Source organism: Cupressus sempervirens, chromosome 9, assembly GCF_028749045.1.
Source record: "Cupressus sempervirens isolate cs-2001-9-10 chromosome 9, ASM2874904v1, whole genome shotgun sequence".
NCBI lineage: Eukaryota > Viridiplantae > Streptophyta > Pinopsida > Cupressales > Cupressaceae > Cupressus > Cupressus sempervirens.
In genome coordinates this window covers 668,601,133-668,620,339 of record NC_143126.1, presented here as the reverse complement: position 1 = coordinate 668,620,339, position 19,207 = coordinate 668,601,133, and the positions used below count along the sequence as shown (strand labels likewise).

At 35.7% G+C, this 19,207-nt stretch overlaps 1 pseudogene; it reads left to right on the top strand.

The window, feature by feature from the left end:
* Positions 1-625: 625 nt before the first annotated feature.
* Positions 626-4,786, top strand: LOC149540516 (putative F-box protein At5g39460; annotated as a pseudogene).
* The last annotated feature ends 14,421 nt before the right edge of the window (positions 4,787-19,207 follow it).

Below are 19,207 nucleotides of genomic sequence, written 5' to 3'. Positions count from 1 at the left end.
TTAATATGATTAAAGTTTATGACCTATAACAATAATAATAATAGAATGACCTATAATGTATACATCTAAACTAAAAATTCCTTCAATAGAGTAATCAAGGTAGAAATTCAATTGGCATATATTTATCATAGCTTAAACTATTATCTATTTTTTTCAATGTATAATGTATACTAAAATAAAACTTCCTCTAGCTAAAAGCTATCTCTTTGGAAATAAAAACTAAGGCTGTCTATAACCAAAAGGTGGAAATTTAGCTGGCATAAATTAATCTTACCAAAAATCATTACCTATTTCAATCTAACTTATAGTAAAATAAAACTTTGTCTAACTAAGGGTTATCAACTTTGAATAATAAAAAGTAGGGGCCCACCTATAACTAAAATGTAGAAAACTTCCTTGACCAAGGTTAATTAACACCTTTGCAAAATAAAAACTAGGAGCCGACCTATACCACAATAACTTGGGATTACACCTATATTTATAGGAGTGAATGCGAGGAGACAGAACCAATTCATTTATCATTTTTTGCATATTGTTTTACTTTATAGAGCTCTACTTCAGTTGATTACGAAAGAAGCAAGGGCCGGGGCGAAAGCCCAAAAGCACACAAACAAATAATAATGAGATGGGAAAAAGGCTTGCCAATACTGTGAAGATTAAAATACCAACACCAATGCCACAGAATTCTCCATCTTCTGATGAAATGCAGAAGAACAAGGAGATCTCGAATTCTTCGATGGAACTACAAGTGAAAACAAAGGCTAATAAAGGGAAGAAGAAGACAGTGAGAGAGTTGTATAGGTTTTATATCTTTAAGGTGCTGAAACAAGTCCACGCCGATGTGGGGATTTCAAGCAAGGTAATGCTCATTATTTTTCTTTCGAAAAGAAATATAAAATATGACTCAAAAATGTTTCAATGGAAGAACAAATGCACTAACATGGAATAAATTATCATTGATTGATAGCTCTTTTCGAAATTGAGAGGTATAGCTCTTTCCTAGAAAGATTTGCAGTGAATCAAATAGAAAAGTATGTCTCTAATGCTAAAAACACAAAACCTTTTCAACATACATCCATAAACATGAAGGAATGTGATTACAAACTTTATCTAGCTTAAAAAAAAGTGAAAATAGACATAAAGCAAGACTTGTATGTTCAACCTTCATGTTATAGAGGAGGATGAAAGAAAATAGTATTGAATTCTGTAAACCATTATGATGACACAGGGTTGCATTCAAAACATGAAAGAAATAATTACATGATTCATTCCAATCCAAGAAGTACATCTTAGGACCACAAGATCTGATGAATATAAACCTATCTTTATTATGAACACATAACAAGAAAACCATAAAATTAATATATTCGCATTTACAAGTGAATTATAAAAAATGGAACTAATCACCATCCTTTGTAGCAAACTGCACCCTAAAAAACATGTCCTTCTCTACCCTTAGGGCCGTCAAAAAATAATCCCAATTGTGTCTTTCTTTGACATATTTAACTCTTTTTGCTATCAACGATCTTTCTCTGTATTCAGAACTGATTTCTCCTTTCTTTGGATTTATATCCCTTGTCAATTCGTCGACCATAGTTTTTCATAACATTATAGTTATGATAACAATTAGGATATTACATAGTTTGAAGGGGATGTATGTCTCCCTTTAATTGAATCAGGTTCAATACTCCTATAGAAATTAGAAATTGCATTGGTCTGTCTATTCATCTGAGCTTGCTCCTTTTTCTTCACATATGGTTCTTACTCCTGACTTGATTAGCTTTTCCTTTAGTTATAGACAATGCATTCGTTGACCCACAGAGAGATTGTTTTGCCATGCTAATTAATCTGAGACTTTACAATGGTAATGGGGATGCCTAATCCTTGTATTGATTATTTGATTTATAAATGAGGAAAGAGGATTAATATGTAATAATTCGACCACCAGTCTCTGTATTCTGTGGCCATTATTGTCGCATTTCCTCTACTGATCATTCTGTAACATCTTTCTCGATGCGAGCTATTCAATCAAATGTAGCTATTCAATGTGATTTCTCAAACGACAATTTCTCCCTAGAATCCGAGTTTCAAGCTTATGGCTACACGACCTGCGAGAGATGCCTAGATATGAAGAACTTCGACAAGCTTTGAAAGATTCTAATCATAATCCAGACTGTCCTAAATGTCACCGAACAAATAAAAAATTCGAAGGCTTCGTCAACACCTCTTCAAACCATTTGCAACTAAGATATACATGTATGTATTGTGATATGTTGCCTGATTATAAAATTCTTTCAATTTTATAAGCCCTGGTTAATTTTTGAAAATTGCCTGATTTTAAGCTTTCAATTGGCCATTTTATCTCTGAATTTTTGTGAGTCTCTAAACTTCCATGTCTCCAGCTTGTTCCCAGCTCCGCACAGCACTTGAAATTGTTGAAATCCGACTTCTGAGCCTCAAGTTATTAAAGGTTAATGATCGTCACCCAAAACGTGTTTTTCCTAACCTCCCAATAGGTTAATGATAACGTTCAAAAATACGTTTTTCTTAACCTCTCAAAAGGTTAATGATAGTGATCAAAAACATGTTTTTCTTAACCTCTCAAAAGGTTAATGATAGCCACCAAAAATATGTATTTCTTAACCTCTTCAAGACGGTTACTAACCTGTTTAAAAATTTCTCTAACCTATTTCAAATTCTTCTATAGGAAGTCGAGGATGAGTTTGTGCAGGAATTAAAGAAGAAAATGTTCATGGCAAAGAGTGATAGTCTAGTGACCCGATATATTGAAGATTCTCAAAGCAGTGCAAAACAATTCCACTTGATTATTTTGTGAAATAGACGAATGAATGCTTACAAATGCTTGACGTTCATACTGAAGAGACAATTGGACTAGAAAAATCAAGGTTTATTACATGCAAATGTTTGCATGGGAAACAATTATTCATGGTACTTTACAATGGCAGTGTTGCCGTGTTTAATTTGAAAGGCAGAGGTTGGTGTGGTGCCGGGCCTGATCACTACAAGCCATTACTTTCTTATCCCACTCCAGTAATCTCACAGGAGAAGGCTGCATTTGTCCTTTGACCTTGAAGAAAATTACATTTATACTTCTGAAGTCTTTTGCAAATGGCATTGTTTTCAACTACAGTGTATTAAGCAAATATCAGGAGTAGAGAAAAGAAGCATGTTGTAGTTGATAATCATCTCGAAAGTCCCTCGTGTAATAATTTTTGGGAACGTATTTGGAGTCCAGGGTTTACTTCAACGCATTATCTATTTTGTAGTGTGGAAGACCATTATTGTGAACAAGGAGCAAGTCTAATCAATTTGTGAGGCTCCCGAAAACACTTTGAAGATTGAAATCTAAAGATGTGAAGTAAAAATGTTAGCAGGATAAAGACATTTTAAAGAAGCATAAACTTGTGAATATACATGAATAAAGCCGCCAGTTATGGGAGCCCAGGTTTATGAAGAGATTGGAACATGGGGGAACTCGATAAGTGCAATCCATCTCAAGATTTTATGATGTGCAAAAAGGTGGCATAAAAGAAGAGAAATCTAATCATCACGTGAAATATTCATACAGAAATGGTAAAGGTTACCCTATGAAAGTTCCTTCAAGCGTTAATTAAACAGGAGCCATAATACTTGAAATTGCACTTGACGTGCTTGACATAATGTCTCTATGGATATGGGGCAGGAAATTACATAGACATTTGAGAAAGTCTACTTCGTGCACTGATGTTTGAAGTTATCTGCAACTCGGATGGTTCTTTGGTCTTCTTTTTGCATGGAAGAGAAAAGGACGAGGATTATTGCTATCCTAGTTCTCTAAAGCCTACTAGGGACAATTGCAACGTGTTGTTGCTTGAAGTTAAGCCATTTCGATAATCTGTACAGAAGCGAAATCTGCCCACCATTCAAATAGAAAGTTGTCTTTCCATGAAAATATAACATCTCCATCAGGAGAACCATATGTAAATGGAACAACATCTAGATTAGGATCAACAAATTTGATGCAACAAAGAATTATAGAAACCAACTCAATGCAATTGAGAAGTAAGGATTTTGGCTTCATTCAATTTAGTCGGCTGAGTTTTGGAGACAGGAGAAGGTTATTGGAACTTGTCGCCCATCATGTGCGATTGAAAGTACCTCCTTCTATCAGTGGTCCTTTGATCCTGAGAGTAGGGAATTGCTGTAATCTAGACAATGAAGGTGCTTCAAAGGATTTACTACTTTTGTTAGAATGCAAGTTCCTTATGATTCTTATGCATAAACATGGTGAATCCGAATAGTAAGAAACCATTTTTTGGATCAAAATATGAAGGTATATAGTCAAAGATTGCTTTGAAGATTCTATGTAATGTGTCTGAATCTCAAGGTTTATAGGAAGCTAAAGATAGTCAAGGATTTGACTCCATCAAAGGAAAAGGCATTTTATAAGCTTCAAGCTCTTCAAGCACCAAATGGACTATGGCTGGTTGTGAACTGACAAAGAAACAGAGTTTTGTGAAGTTTATTGAGGAGAGAATGAAGTAAATAATTGATAAGTGCAGGTGCACACAATGGTGATAAGGGAAATTCCTCCTGTAGTGGAGAAAATAGGCATGTGCAATTACAAGGGTTTTTAAAGATAGGTGACACTATGCGGCTTTGTCTCCATGCATCCTGTTTAAAGTTGTCTATGTATTGTGCATGACCAATAATGCATGACAATCACTTTTCTTTGTACAAGATGCCTAAGCAGAAACCTGAGAAAGGAAGAAAATATGCAGGTTGAAGCAGGGGGTTTTCAAGATTTCCATTGCTTATATTTAGATTACATTTCTATTGTGGTTTCTATTAAGGGATATTATACAAGATTTGAGTTCAGCATGATCTAGGTGCTTGCGATGTGAGTTGTCATTGAAACAAATACCTTTAGAAGATGTGTATAAAGAAAATGTCAGAGTATATGATGATCGTCCTCGATGCTTACAAGGCTTTCCGAGATAGATCAATTATGTTCGGATAGATAGTATTAGTAGCTAGAAGAATCAATGATTGTATATGCAACCATCTTTAGGAACTCTAGCTAAAAACTTTGGTTTTGCAAGTTTCCTCGTATAGGTTAATTTTCTTGAGGTTAATTAACCTTCCAAAATTGCGTATTTTGGAGGTGGTTATTAACCACGAAAAGGTAGTTGTTAACCTCTATGTCTATATAAGGAAACCTATTGGCTTTGTAAAGGGACTTTTTGGTTTGAAAAATAAGGGAACACTATGCTGAAATTTTGATTTAGGGATAAATTTTGAAAAGTATGTACACTTTTTATCTCTGAATTGAAAAATCTCATTGCTTTTCTTGGTGCAAGGAAATGAAATGAGATCTACTTTGGGTTTCTTATTTTAAAATCCAAATTGTTATACGTTTTAGTAGACATTCTCATGGTGCTATGCGAGTGTTTACGGATGATAATGAATGTGCTTAATAATATAGGTTGCTTTCAAGTGTAGTTCTTGAGAACCTCTGTTATCAATCCTATTTACCAAAGAAGATCATGAGGGCATGTGGTGCATTCGTCTTGAATGACTTTCTCTTGAACTTTAAAGTTTTAAATCTTTATTTGAAAATCCTTTTAAAAGTACATCATACGAGGGAGCTGCCCCTCTAAATGCAGAGGAAGGCCACATACCAAGGGCCTATCCAACTGTTGTGAACGGTTTGCCACACACTCCATTGGGCAATTCTTCTGTGAAAAATCTATTTACCATAATGATAAAGGTGTTTTTTTTTTTTTTTAACAAGAGTAGAGATCGAACGAGGCAAGGGTGAGCCACCATTGATGAGGGAAAAATGAGGAAGAGATGATCTTCATGAGTTACAAGTTTAGCCAAAACGAGCAAGGTTGGAAGATATTGTACAGCCTACTAGAGAAACAAATTATTATCATTACCCAAGTCTGTCTAATTTCAATACAGAGCTAGGCTATCAAGAGTAGAGGCAGACCCATTTTCTACAACCAGAGCAAAGTTTAAGTTTTGATAATAATAACAATAATCCTCTTATCAAAGACCATCTTTCTCCTTTTCATCATCAGCCTCCAGCTACTAGAACACCATTGTTTGGTTCAGATAATGTTAACATGAATCGAAATCCTTATAGGTAGCAACCTGAACAGTTTACACATTTCCCATCTTCTTTTTTAGGCTTATCAATGCCTAACGAAGGCTTGTATAGTGAAGGTGGTACTTCTGTTCCATATGATAGATAGGGAGAATTATATTTGCAAGGCCTCACAAGGCACATTGAAAGTAGAACCATGACTTATTCAGATTTTCTAGTTCAGTCTCTTAGTCTAACTCCAATGGATTATATGGCCAATGCAAGACAGAGAGAGATGGATTAATCAAATAGTTTAATCATGTCTTCTTATTCAGGCTTATCGATGCATGCTTCGTGTAGTCAGCTTGGTTAGGCTACAAGTGTTGCTTCACATGGAGATTTGGCATCTCAAGGCCAGATTGAATGGCAGAGAATAGTGTGTCGTTCAGATTTTCCAATTCGGAATGATAGACAGAGGACAATGTTAATCTCTAAAAGATGATGATAATTAAAAAGGTGGTTGAATGAAATGTACCTACTCAAAGTTTTTTCACTCTACTAGGGTTTTCTTGCTTCATGCGAACTTTCAGTTTTTTGTGTATGACCCTTCACTTGCACTCCCCTTCTGTCGGCACTTTTCATACCGCATTTACTGCAGGAGCTTTAGGTTAGGATTTAATTGCTCTGGCTAGCGATGAACCAGATGTTTCTGGTGCTCACGCTGCTGCTTCAGACTACCATGGTGCCGCCACCAAACAAACGCCTATGCAAGTTTGTCCTTAAGGTTTTCCATGAGGTAATCCTGATATTATCCTTCCTTTGCAAGAATTTGATGCTGCATGTGACTGGTTAGAGCAACATACCTTGATAGGGTATTTTGTTGGTAGGACTCCTCCTGAAGCTATGCTCAGAGAATGGGTCAACAAATGCTGGACTCCTCATGGAGTCCACCTTGATGGTGTGCAAAACCTTACCAAAAGTTTCTTTTTATTTCACTTTGCTAACCCGTCACAAGCAGACACAATCTTTACCAATGGCCCTTGGACTGTGCATTTTTCTTTGCTTGTTTTTTAGAAATGGTCCCGAGACTTCACTATCTCGGATGATAAAAAGCTTAGGGTTCCTATTTGGGTCGAATTCCTAGGTCTACCCTTGCCCTGTTGGCCTTTCATTGATTCTATTTCCCAAGCCCTTGGCAAAGTTGTTACCAAAGAGCCTGAGAAATTTTTTAATGCTCGCCCTTAGTGGCGTGTTTGCATTGAAATTGATCTTTCCAAAGATCTCAAGGATTCTATGGAAATCCAGATTGGCACTCAAACCTTCTCACAGAAGGTTCTTTACTTCAACCTACCTAACACCTATTATAGGTGCCAGTTTGCAGAACACAAGATCAAGGATTTCCCTTTGGCTACGCCTAGGGTCAAACCCCAGCCTAAAGTGGCGCCTATCAAACAAGCTGAAGGAAAAAAAGTTCTAAGAATGGGTTACTGTTGGGTGCAAGGGCAAGCCTGCCTTGAATCCCTTGGCCCCTAAGCCATCCTATGTGGTGGTTACCGTGATTCCTTCTACTTCTATATAAGTGTCAACGCCTGCTAGCATGGAGCCGCCAGCTGCTTCCATTGCACTTGTTTTGGGGGTTTCGCAAGTTTCAAACCCTGCTGGTTCGCAGGGGATCAAGGCAGCCGCCAGGGCCTCGCCCTTGGCTGGGGCTCCTACTCCTCTTGCCATTTCTTCCATAGTACCACCAACAACAAGGCGTTCTTGCAATCCTCCTAGACGTGCAGAGATATCAGGGGTAAAACAACAGGTTGTCAGTCCAGAGGATTTCTTGTCTGACTTCCACCCAGTTTCTACCTTTTTGCAGAATAGCTACTCCTCTCTGGAGGATGAGGATGATATGGAAGAGTTCTCATGAACTTCCTTTCATGGAATGTTCGAGGTCTTATAGACCTCCCCAATCTGGGATACCCGTCATAGACTTGGGAATTTAGATTTTCTTTTCCTACAAGAAGTTAAGATTTATGGTTTCATGCTTTTTGCTGCATGCCACGTCATTTGGTAGGATAGCGTTATGTTTTCTTCCTAGCATGAAGCTGGCCAAGGTGGTGTAGTTACTCTCCTGTCACCTCGCCTTCATTCTACTATTATCTCGCACAGTTCTGACCCCACACACCGTATTATTTGGCTTTTTCTCTCCATTAACAATCATTCTTTTGGAGTCATTAATGTTTATGCCTCGAATGATGCTGTGGAAAGGGCACAAATGTGGGTTTGGCTTGCTGACAACTTGTCGCCAGGTACTTGGGTCCTGTGTGGGGACTTCAATATGGTTGAAGTGGCCTCTAACAAAGATGGCATTCTGCCTTTCCGTTGGATAGCTGGGGAAAGAGAAGCTTGGTTTTACATGCGACATAAATTGGGCCTTTTTGATCCCAATACAAACTGCCACCATGGTTGTGGGGCCTAGCACACTTGGTCCAATTTTCGAGCCGGTCTTGACCACATATTGAAGCGTCTTGATCGTGCTATGATCTCGACGCAATATTTTTTCTCCTTTTCTGAAGATCATGATTTTCCTGTCATTCCCCTGATAGATGTGACGCTATCAAACCACTATCCCATTTATTTTGGCATTTCTTGGCAAACAGCTATCCCCAAGGTGGCCAAGTCTCAATTCTTTCTCAACATGTCTATGCTGTTGCATGCTTCCACCATCTCCCACATCCAACGTGTTTGGAACTTAGAGCCATGCCTGCATTCCCATTGAGGTTGGATTCAATGGTGGAATGACGCCATTACCAGAACTACTCAATTTTTGCGCATCTATGGGTGTCAGCTGGCTATCTTCAAAAAAATGGTTTTATGAAGCCAAAACCCTTGCCCTCAAAAAAGCCTCTGAAGCTCTAACCTTGAACCCCTTTGATGTGGAGTTACAAATTCAGCTTGCCAAGCTTTTCCATGATAAGAAAATTACTGATAACTATGCTGCTCGAGGAGCCCAAATCAAAGCCCGTCTCCACTGGTTGGAGGTTGGCGACAAAGCCTTGAAGGAATTCTTTCAGGCTCTCCGAGCCCGTCATACCAATGTTGGGATTAAAAAGATAAAACAGGGAACTAATGTTCTTTCCAGTCTGCCCGACATCCTGCAAGCTTTTGTTCTTCACTATGAGAACGTCTTTGCTTCGCAGGGCAATTCGGTTTCTCAGGAGGAGGCTCTTAGAAAGTGTATTGTTGTTACTCCAAACTGCCTCACAGTTGAGCAACATGCTTTCTATGAGCAACTTCTTTCCCTCTGAGACCTTAAAGAGGTAGTTTACTCCATGGCAGATGAAAAATCCCTTGGGTGTGATGGATTTTCCTGTGAATTTTACAAACATCTTTGGGAGAAAATTGGTCCTGATCTACACAAAGCCTATCTTGAAGCATATCATTCTAAAAGCCTAGGAGCGATCATAAATAAAGGCAATATTAAATTCATACCTAAAGCTAGTGATCCTGAGGACATATGCAACTAGAGGCCCATCACCCTCCTGAATGTGTCTTATAAGATCATTGCCAAGGTGCTCTCTCTTAAAATCTGCCATATGCTACCTTTAATTGTGCGGCCTGAACAAACTGGCTTCATCAAATCCAGATATATTCTTGACAACATCATTGCTTTCTGGGAAGGTATGGAATGGGCCCGTAAGTCCAAGTAGCAGGCTATCATTTTAAAGATAGATACTACTAAAGCCTATGATCGCATTGAATGGCCTTACATTTTGGCTATGCTTCAGGCTCTGGATTTTGGTCCCAATTTCCTTTAGTCCATGAAGATGCTCTTTGGTGACACTAATGCTTGCATCAACATCAATAATTCACAATCTAAAGCTTTTGGGCTTTTTTGCATCATCAAGCAAGGTTGTCTGCTAGCTCTCGCACTTTATGTCCTTGCTATTGAAGGCTTTGGTTATTTACTTGCTCACTCTGTGTCTTCAGGACTGGTTCGTGGCATTTCCTTGCCTAATTCTTCCTCCTAGTTAGTCAATGGTAATTTTGCTGATGATTCTTTTCTTACTCTTCTTGAAGATGAAGAAAACATTAAAAATGCTTTAAATTGTCTAGACAATTTTTGTCAAGCCTCTGGCTCTGCCATTCAATGGCATAAAACACTCTGTTGCCACCAGTCTTTCTTGCTAGCTCCACCTTGGCTTAGCTAGTTTCAATGGAAATGGGTTACACATGGAGAAATATTTTTCTTTCTTGGCATTCCCTTTGCTTTCCAGGCTTCCCTTGTGGAACTTTGGAATGTTGTGCTTGCAAAGATTAGCAAAAAGATTGATTATTGGATCACTAAGCCGCTTTCTCTTGCTAGTAAATTCCAAATTTGTTCTAAGATTCTGGCTGCCACCCATGTGTACTATTCTTTCTATTGGGCTCCCTCCAAAGCTTCCTATCTCAAGCAAGAACGTTTTCTAAGAAATTTTATTTGGGCCTCTGGTACTGACCATAATGGTTTTCACAGAGTTGCTTGGGATTTCTATTGTCTCCCAAGAGAATCTGGGGATCTCGACCTACTTTCCACTAGGAAGCAGGGCCTTGCCCTCTGTGCTAAATGGATTATCAAAGCTATTTCTAGAGATGAATCTTGGAAGATACTTGTAAAGAATTTCATTTCTTCCGGCTTCCCTATTAATAGACCGGCATGGAAGGGGATTGGTTTTCAGACCCTTCTCACTATGCGTGAACCAGTGGTCATACAGGGCTCTTTTGTTATAAAGAACATCTGGAAAGCCTGGGAAGCTATAAAACCTTGGCTTTGTTGGGCTGGTGATGAGTTTTGTAATGGGCTATCCTTAAATCAATAGAACATTTGGTGGTCTCCCCTGTTTGCCATCTAGGGCACTCCTCTTGCCAAGACTCAAGGTGCTAGTGCTTTGCGTTTCTTTAAACATGGCATCCACACTACCAAGGATATTTTTTCAAGAGTCACCATGAATTTCAGGTCATGGGAGGATATACAAGTTCAGTACTGCCTTGTTAGTTCCGATTGCCAGACTTTTGACCTTCTGTTGTCTTCCATCCCTATGCACTTAGTTCATAAATTGGGGATTCAGTCTGTTCATCCTTGGTGGCATGATTGCAAGTGGTATCCTGCCACTTGATTTACCAATTATAAGCCCAACATGGGGTACATATGGCTTTCACCCCACCTTCCAATGGTGGACACGCTTAATCAACGGTGGCATATGCAATCTTTGCTTTCTCAATGTAGAAAACGTTTCGACATCATTTGGAGTGCCATTACTGAACCTAAGATTGCCCACTTTGCTTGGTGCCTTGCCTTCCAAGGTCTTCCCCTAGGGCCGTGGCTCAAAAACATTGGGGTTCTTGATCCCAGATGACCCTTATGTGGTCAACCTGAGTCCTTTTTACATATTTTTTGGTTTTGCAAGCATGCTCAAAATTATTGGCACTGGATTTATGATTTTTTCAAGCCTTTCAGGCCCAAACCTTTTTCATGGCATATGATCCTGCTGGGTGATTCCCCCACAATTCCTCAAAAGTTCTCCTAGATTTGGCATACCTTCAAGATGGAAATTTTGTTTTCTTTATGGAAAGATAGGAATGCAGTTTTATTCACTCACAATTTTTTGGATGTTAACATTGCAATGTACACTAAGGCATGCATTTGTAACAATGTCATTATGCAGATACAGGTGCAAGCTAATAAAGTTGTCCTGGAAGTTGCGCACTTACATGAATTGTTAAATCATTGGGGTAATGCTCCATGCACCATTGCTAGAGTGCCTCCAGATGCCTTGGCCGATGCCTCTTCGTCTCGCAGTCGTCGTTCCCAACGCCAGCCCTCTAGCTGCCATTCACACACGCCACACCCCCAGGGTCCCTGCCACCGCTCTCCCAGCGGTGGGCATGGCGGTTGGAGGTGCTACTCCGCTTCCCCACCGCATGGTGGTTCTGGCTGGTCCCCGGCTCTGCCCCCTGGATGGGCGCACTCTGGGAAGTTTCCTTGGCTGGCCTTGGCAATTTCTCCTCTACGGCTAGACAAGAAGGATGCAGAGATTGCGACTACCTCAGATCCTGCTGATGCTGCTAACGGCTGGACTGATCCCAGTCCGCCCCACAATCCCACTTACGCATGGGGATTTCATGATAAAGATGATCCTCCCTCTCCTGGCACTGCCTTCGCAGCTTAAAAGTTTTTTTGATGAATAGTTAATAGTTTCTGGTTGAGGCCTTGTTGCTTTTTTTGGCTTCGGCCGTCTGAACTCATTCGCGAGGTGTGATCCCCTGGCCCTTTTTTGTGAATTGTAATCTTAGTAAATTTTATTAATTGAAAAGGACTATTCATAAAAAAAAATGTACCTACTCAATGTGAAATGCATATTGACTATTGTTCATTAGTGCCTTGCTCATTATGTAACCGTCATGACCCCAAATTTCACATAGATTTTGATAGAAAAGATTCACGACCCCAAATTTCACATAGGCTTGATCAAGCAAGGGTGCTTAACATATGTGATTGTGAATAAGTCTTCAGATTTGAACATGGAGATTAGAGTTGATTTGGAATTAAAAGGCTATATAGTTTGTTAATTTCCAGAGATATCTGGAACTCTTCTATATCTTGATTAGTGAGCAGTTCATTGCTTTTCTTTTTGGTTTAACTACTTGTCATAATCAAGTAGGGTATTTAATCAAATAATTTGAATGAATTCATATGAATCAATTTCATAGCCCTATGGTCTATTCACCTCACAAATTCAAAACCATGAGCTTACTGCTCTATTGGCTTCTATGGAGACATGATCACCATAAGAGCTCGTACTTATTAAGCCTAACTCATGCAAACTCTATTAATTTGCGCGAAGAGGAATTTTGGAGTTCTAATTCCAATTTCTACACAAGGATGATAAGCGTTCAAGTAAAAAAAAGTTGGAATTCATTCTGATCAAGAAATGTCTCTTGCCAATAGTTCAATTCTCAAATGATGACAATCATTGCTTGTGTTGTTGCATTGGTAGAGGATCATGAGTCTTCAAATTCATTTAGAGTATCATTACTCTTGGCATCCCATGAACTTGATACAATTTGTGCCCATTCTCTTCATCCATTGGGGTATTCTAAGCTTAACTCCCAAACACTCCAATTGCGCATGAGGGTCATCCAATTTTGAATGCCCTTGGATCTAAGATGATCTCCTATTATGTGTGTCTATCATCTACATAGGTAGCTCATGTGCTGAGTGCCTTGCATCGATGGACATGTGTCGAGCCATAATGAACTTGAATCTGCACTATGAATCATGAAATTAAAAACTTGCACTGTATGACACCGGTTGTACTGAAATTGAACCACCGAACCATAGTTTTGAATCAAAGAATCTGCATTCTGAACCTTTGGATTTTGAGATTAAAATTGTATTTTGCACGTGCTCAAACTGACTTGAAGTTTGAACTTGAACTTTGTAGTTGAACTCCTAAACCCTGAATCTGTACCATTGAACATTAACTTTCAGAGTTTGAACTTTGAGGATTAAAGATCAAGTTCAACATAATCTCTGAATGGTGTCTCTTTCATGAATTAAACTTCACACTGGAATCATTAGTAGTAAAAACTAATGACTAACTAAAAAATATAGTAATCTTTTCTATGGGATAGATTTTGAAAGTTTAAAACTTAAATGCTGAAAGCATGCTTACATATCCATACACTCAGTTTCATAAAGACCAGAATTAAACTAAGCAGTGAACAACAATAATACATCTCACATGTAACCTATTAAGAGGTTACAAGTTCAGGTTTTAATTATTCGTGAAGAGATTTTATCAATATACCAAAGTTGATATAGGACAATTCATCAATGCTACCAGGTCCCGTAGATGGCATACACCCACTAGGGCACTGGCAAGAACGTCCAATGAATTCTAGCAGGTGCTTGTGATCTACCAGCCCAAGCAATCTATGGGCATATATTTGGAGCCATGTACATGTATTTTCTTTTGGGTTCTCTTATCAAACCATGGTTTTATTATAAACCATATTTCCTTAAAGCTTGTAGAGGCATTACTAAGGAACATTTTCCCAAGGTGTTCAGAATATAAATCTTGTTTTCTTTTAGTGCTTGAACTAAACAAATTGAGTGAAAGAATACAATCATTAAATTGCTTGAGAAAAGCAATTACCAACCATAATTTGAGCTTATATAATCTCTAAAAATAGTGTTATGACATTGTATTGTGTTCATTATTTATTTTTTCATCTCTTTTATTATCTATCTCCTTAGATGGATAATACTATTCAATTTCTAAGAACGTTGCAATTCTTTCTCATTGCTGGGATTAATGTATAACTTTCTCTCTATTAAATTGATATTCTATTTTGATTTTTTCAAAATAATGTACTATGGATCAAGGTGGATCAGAGATTACTTGAGGAGTTGTAAGAGGATTGTCATGATTTGGTTTGATTTAAAGTAGGGCTTTAACAAACAAAGGGAAATTGGTGTCTTGACTTAAAAAATAGCCTTTTCTTTTACTTTTATTTGAAAGATCTTATGACTGGTATTTTCAAATTTTGTTGATGATAATTGTTACTTAGGCCTTTTGGCGAGTCAAGGACTTCAACAAGAATACAAGCAATTGTTTCTGACATGGTGTGATGTCATACATACCTAAAAAGTTTCCCAATAGTTGGTGTATTTAAAATTCAGACAATGTTCTTTTCTAGGATTTCCTTATACACTTTCATAAATGAATATTAGAAAAAAATTAAAAGGAAAATTGGTTAAAGTCCATGTAATGTAATTTTTACTGCCAATAAGTTTTATTGCTTGCTTCTAATTTACTTTGTGGAGACAAGATCTCTGTTAATAAAATGCAATGATACACTCAAATCAGTCCCAATTTGTAGAACAATATGTTGCAGATTTTGAGAATGCTAATAATTTTTTAAAGAGAGTCAAGATGAAAACCTTTTGAAAGGAAAAGAAAAATTAATATAAGTATTTGAAAAAGTAAACAATCTTTTGAACAACAAAGAATAAAAAATAAGTAAAATAAGTTTAGTTACTGGTTTGAGTTTCATTCTAAGTTCCAATTGGAAGAATTAGTTTGCTAGTAGGATAAAATTTTGGAAAGGGTTTTGAGGTTATTATACAAAAATATGTAAAAAATATATATGTACATATTTATGAAGTCCAGAAGCATAAGTTAAAATTAGATTGTCCCATAGTCTTATAAAATTATATGAAACCATAAACATAAACTTTAAACTTGTAATCATAGCATCAAACTCATGAAGAAACTTAGAAGAAATGCTAGGTTAGAAGAATAGAAACAAATGTGTTTATTTAGAACATGGTAACCTTAATTTTTCCTTTAAAAAAATCTACAAATTAGTGTGTTTTATTTACTTTTAATTTATTTTAGTTTACCTTAAATTATATTTTCTCCAATATAAGTTCTTTGTGGTGTCCAATTTTTTCATACATGTAAATTTCTTATAATTGTTTTAGAAAAAAATCTTTTAAGAGCTAAAATTAATAAAGCACATTTTTTAGCTATATTGAATATTCTTAATGTCTCCTATTTTATTGAAAAATATTTTCATATTTCTAATGTTATACAAAAACTTTTAATTGCTTCAGCCTCTCCCCCATATTCACTCGGAAGTCCCTTTTTTTTTCATCGTGCTTATTGCCATCTCAAAAATGGTCATATGCTTCCTCTTAGACACTCCATTTTGTTGTGGAGTATAGCTAGTTATAAGCTCCTTATTTGATGCAGGAGCATCTTGCATGGGAAAATTAAATTATTAGGGAAAAAAAAAAAAATTGTGGAGGAGAGAGAAAGTGACGAAAATAGAAGGAAAAATAATTTAAAAAATAAAATAAGGGAAAAAGGAGAAAAGAGAAATTTCTATTTTCGAGGTGCATGGGTGGCATAAATAGAAAAATAATAAAAATAGTTGTTATTCCATTAATCAAGGTGTGTAGGTGGCAATTTAGAAGTTTATGGAAAGTTCCTTAAATCATGCATTTAATATTTGTTGGGTGCTTAGTTGTATTTGGGTGGGAATTTAATATTTATTTAAAAGTAGTTGTATTTACCTTTTATCCTACATTGGTTGTGTTTGTAATGTCTTGGGTTACAAGTGCCTATTTAAGAAAGGAAACCATGGTTTTATTGTAAATCATATTTCTTTAAAGCTTGTAGAGCCATTACTGAGGACCATTTTTCCAAGGTGTTCAGAATATAAATCTTGTTTTCTTTTAGTGTTTAAACTAAACAAATTAAGTGAAGGAATACAATCATTAAATCACTTGAGAAAAGAAATTATCACCCATAATTTGAGCTTATATAATCTCTAAAAACAATGTTATGACATTGTATTCTGTTCATTATTAATTTTTTCATCTCTTGAAAGATCTTGAATTCAAATCTATTAGAACTTAAAAAACAATAATAATTAATTATAAAAAATAAAAATTAATTCTGGCTTTGACCTATTAGTCATAAAAGAACATTAAAAAAAATCATAAATTAGAAAATCCATAGGCCCAATTAAAATACCAGATCAACATCCCCAATCGTGTTTGGACCAGATTTCTCTGAAGTTGTTCAAGGACAAAATCGACCCCCACCAAGTTAGGGTAATCTGTTTCAATTTGATCCAAATATAAAGCATTACAAGAATGGCAATCGTTTCACTGATTTGCAAGCCAAAAGATCATGTCAATCCAAATTAGGGCCAAAACTTTAGTGATCTAATTTTTATTTGTATTTTTCAATTCCCATACAAACCACCTTCTAATTAGGTTTAGATCCCGATGAATCCATCTAAGTTATATTACAAAGAAATGTAAATATTTATTTTTACTTGATATGAATTTTCAACAATCGAAGATGGTTATAAGCTTATAGTTGTGATTTTAGAAATATTTTAATCTATCTTTACATAAAAAAGACTTCAAAAAATGTTTGACTTGTTATTAGGCAATGATCAAATAATATGCATGCTATACAAGAGCAAGGCTTCAAATCATTTTACATCAATAGATCCATAAAAGCCAATCACAATAAGCCAATCATAATGAATTCAGTAAGACATGCATGCAATAGACTAGATTGCAATGATAAGTTGTGAGACTATCTTTAATAAAGAACTATAGTTTTAACAGCATAAACCATTATGAAACAAACCCAAATATTCAAATTATACAGTACCATAATCAAACATCTCATCTAATAATTCAATGAAACCCAAAAAAAATAGACTATCCTACAAAGTTCACCAGGAATCATAAGCCTTGCAGTAGCCGGAACCTCCCTTGAAGTGACCATATTCTTCTTGGCGTACTTGGCCAGTTTGTATGCTTCACTGCTCAGTCTATCAAACACGTTATTAATCAAGTTGTCTGAGATAATCATTGCCTTGCTTGAAATCCCCACATTGGCATGAACTTGTTTCAGCACCTTGAAGATATAAAATTTGTACAACTCTCTCACTGTCTTCTTCTTCCCTTTATTACCCTTTTCTTTCACTTGTAGTTCCATCAAATGATTGGGGATCTCATTGTTATTCTGCCTTTTAGAAGATGTAGAATTTTGTGGCATTGGTGTTGGCATTTTAATCTTCACAACATCGGCAAGCCTTTTTTCCATCTCATTATTATTTGTTTGTGTTCGCCCCGACCCTTGCTTCTTTGGTGGTACATTGGACGCCATTGCTTATCAGTAGTGGTAATCAACTGAGGTAGAGCTCTATAAAGTAAAACATTATGCAAGAAATGATAAATGAATTGGTTGTCTCTCCTCCCATTCACTCCTATAAATATAGGCATAGTCTTAGGTTATTGTGGTATAGGTCAGCTCCTAGTTTTTATTTTTCAAAGGTGTTAATTAACCTTGATCAAGGATGTTTTCTACATTTTCGTTATAGGTGGGCCCTTACTTTTTATTATTCAAAGTTGGTAACCCTTAGCTAGACGAAGTTTTATTTTACTATAAGTTAGACATTGAAATAGGTAATGATTTTTGCTAAGATTAATATATGCCAACTAAATATTGATGTATGCCAACTAAATTTCCACCTTTCCCTTATAGGCAGCCCTAGTTTTTATTTCCAAAAAGATAGCCTTTAGCTAGAAGAACTTTTATTTTAGTATACATTATACATTGTAAAAAAATAGATAATAATTTATGCTAAGATAAATCTATTCCAATTGAATTTCTACCTCCAATACTCCATCCAAAGAATTTTTAGTTTAGATGTATACATTATAGGTCATTGTATTTTTATTATTGTTATAGCTCATAAAAATAAATCATATTAATATTATTTAAAGAGAAGAGTTAGATGTTAATTTTTGGCAAGATTAATCTATGTCAATAAAATTAGTATATTTATTCTATACAAATTTATATGATAAATATTTAAAGATGATGTATGTTACAAGTGAGTTAGAAACAAGTCATAAATTTTGATTTTTTTTTTCTTATTTTATACAACTTTTATTTTTGAGTTAGCTTTAATTTTCATTTTGATCAATTTGTGTATATATTAATTAACCCGAGAGGCTTTCTACAGTGGTAGCAATCTTCAATGTAAACGTTTTCCATTTTGAAAAAAAATTGACATTCATTTACCTATTAGAAAAACAAAATAGAAATATGTATTTTTTTATGATTATGATATGATTTTTATGGAATATGTTTTTTTTTAAAATCTGTACATGGTGACATAAATCATTGTCTAAATTTGATTTACTGAATTTTCCACTCTTATAAAATTTCTATATATTTATATGAAGACATAATATATATAAAAATAAATAAATATATATATATATATATAAATAAATACAATAAGTTTATTCATGGAATTTTTGTGTTCATTTGAATACAATATTTACTAAATTTATATTAATTCCTTTGAAATGAGATACCTCTCAGCTTATTTTACAAAAAAATAAATTAAATTTTTAGATATACTAATTTATTATTTATTTATCAAATTATATAATTTAATAATATTTATTATAATAATAATAAATAATCATTTTACTATGGCTTATCGTGTAGTGTAATGGTTTACTTGGAGAATTTTAAAATC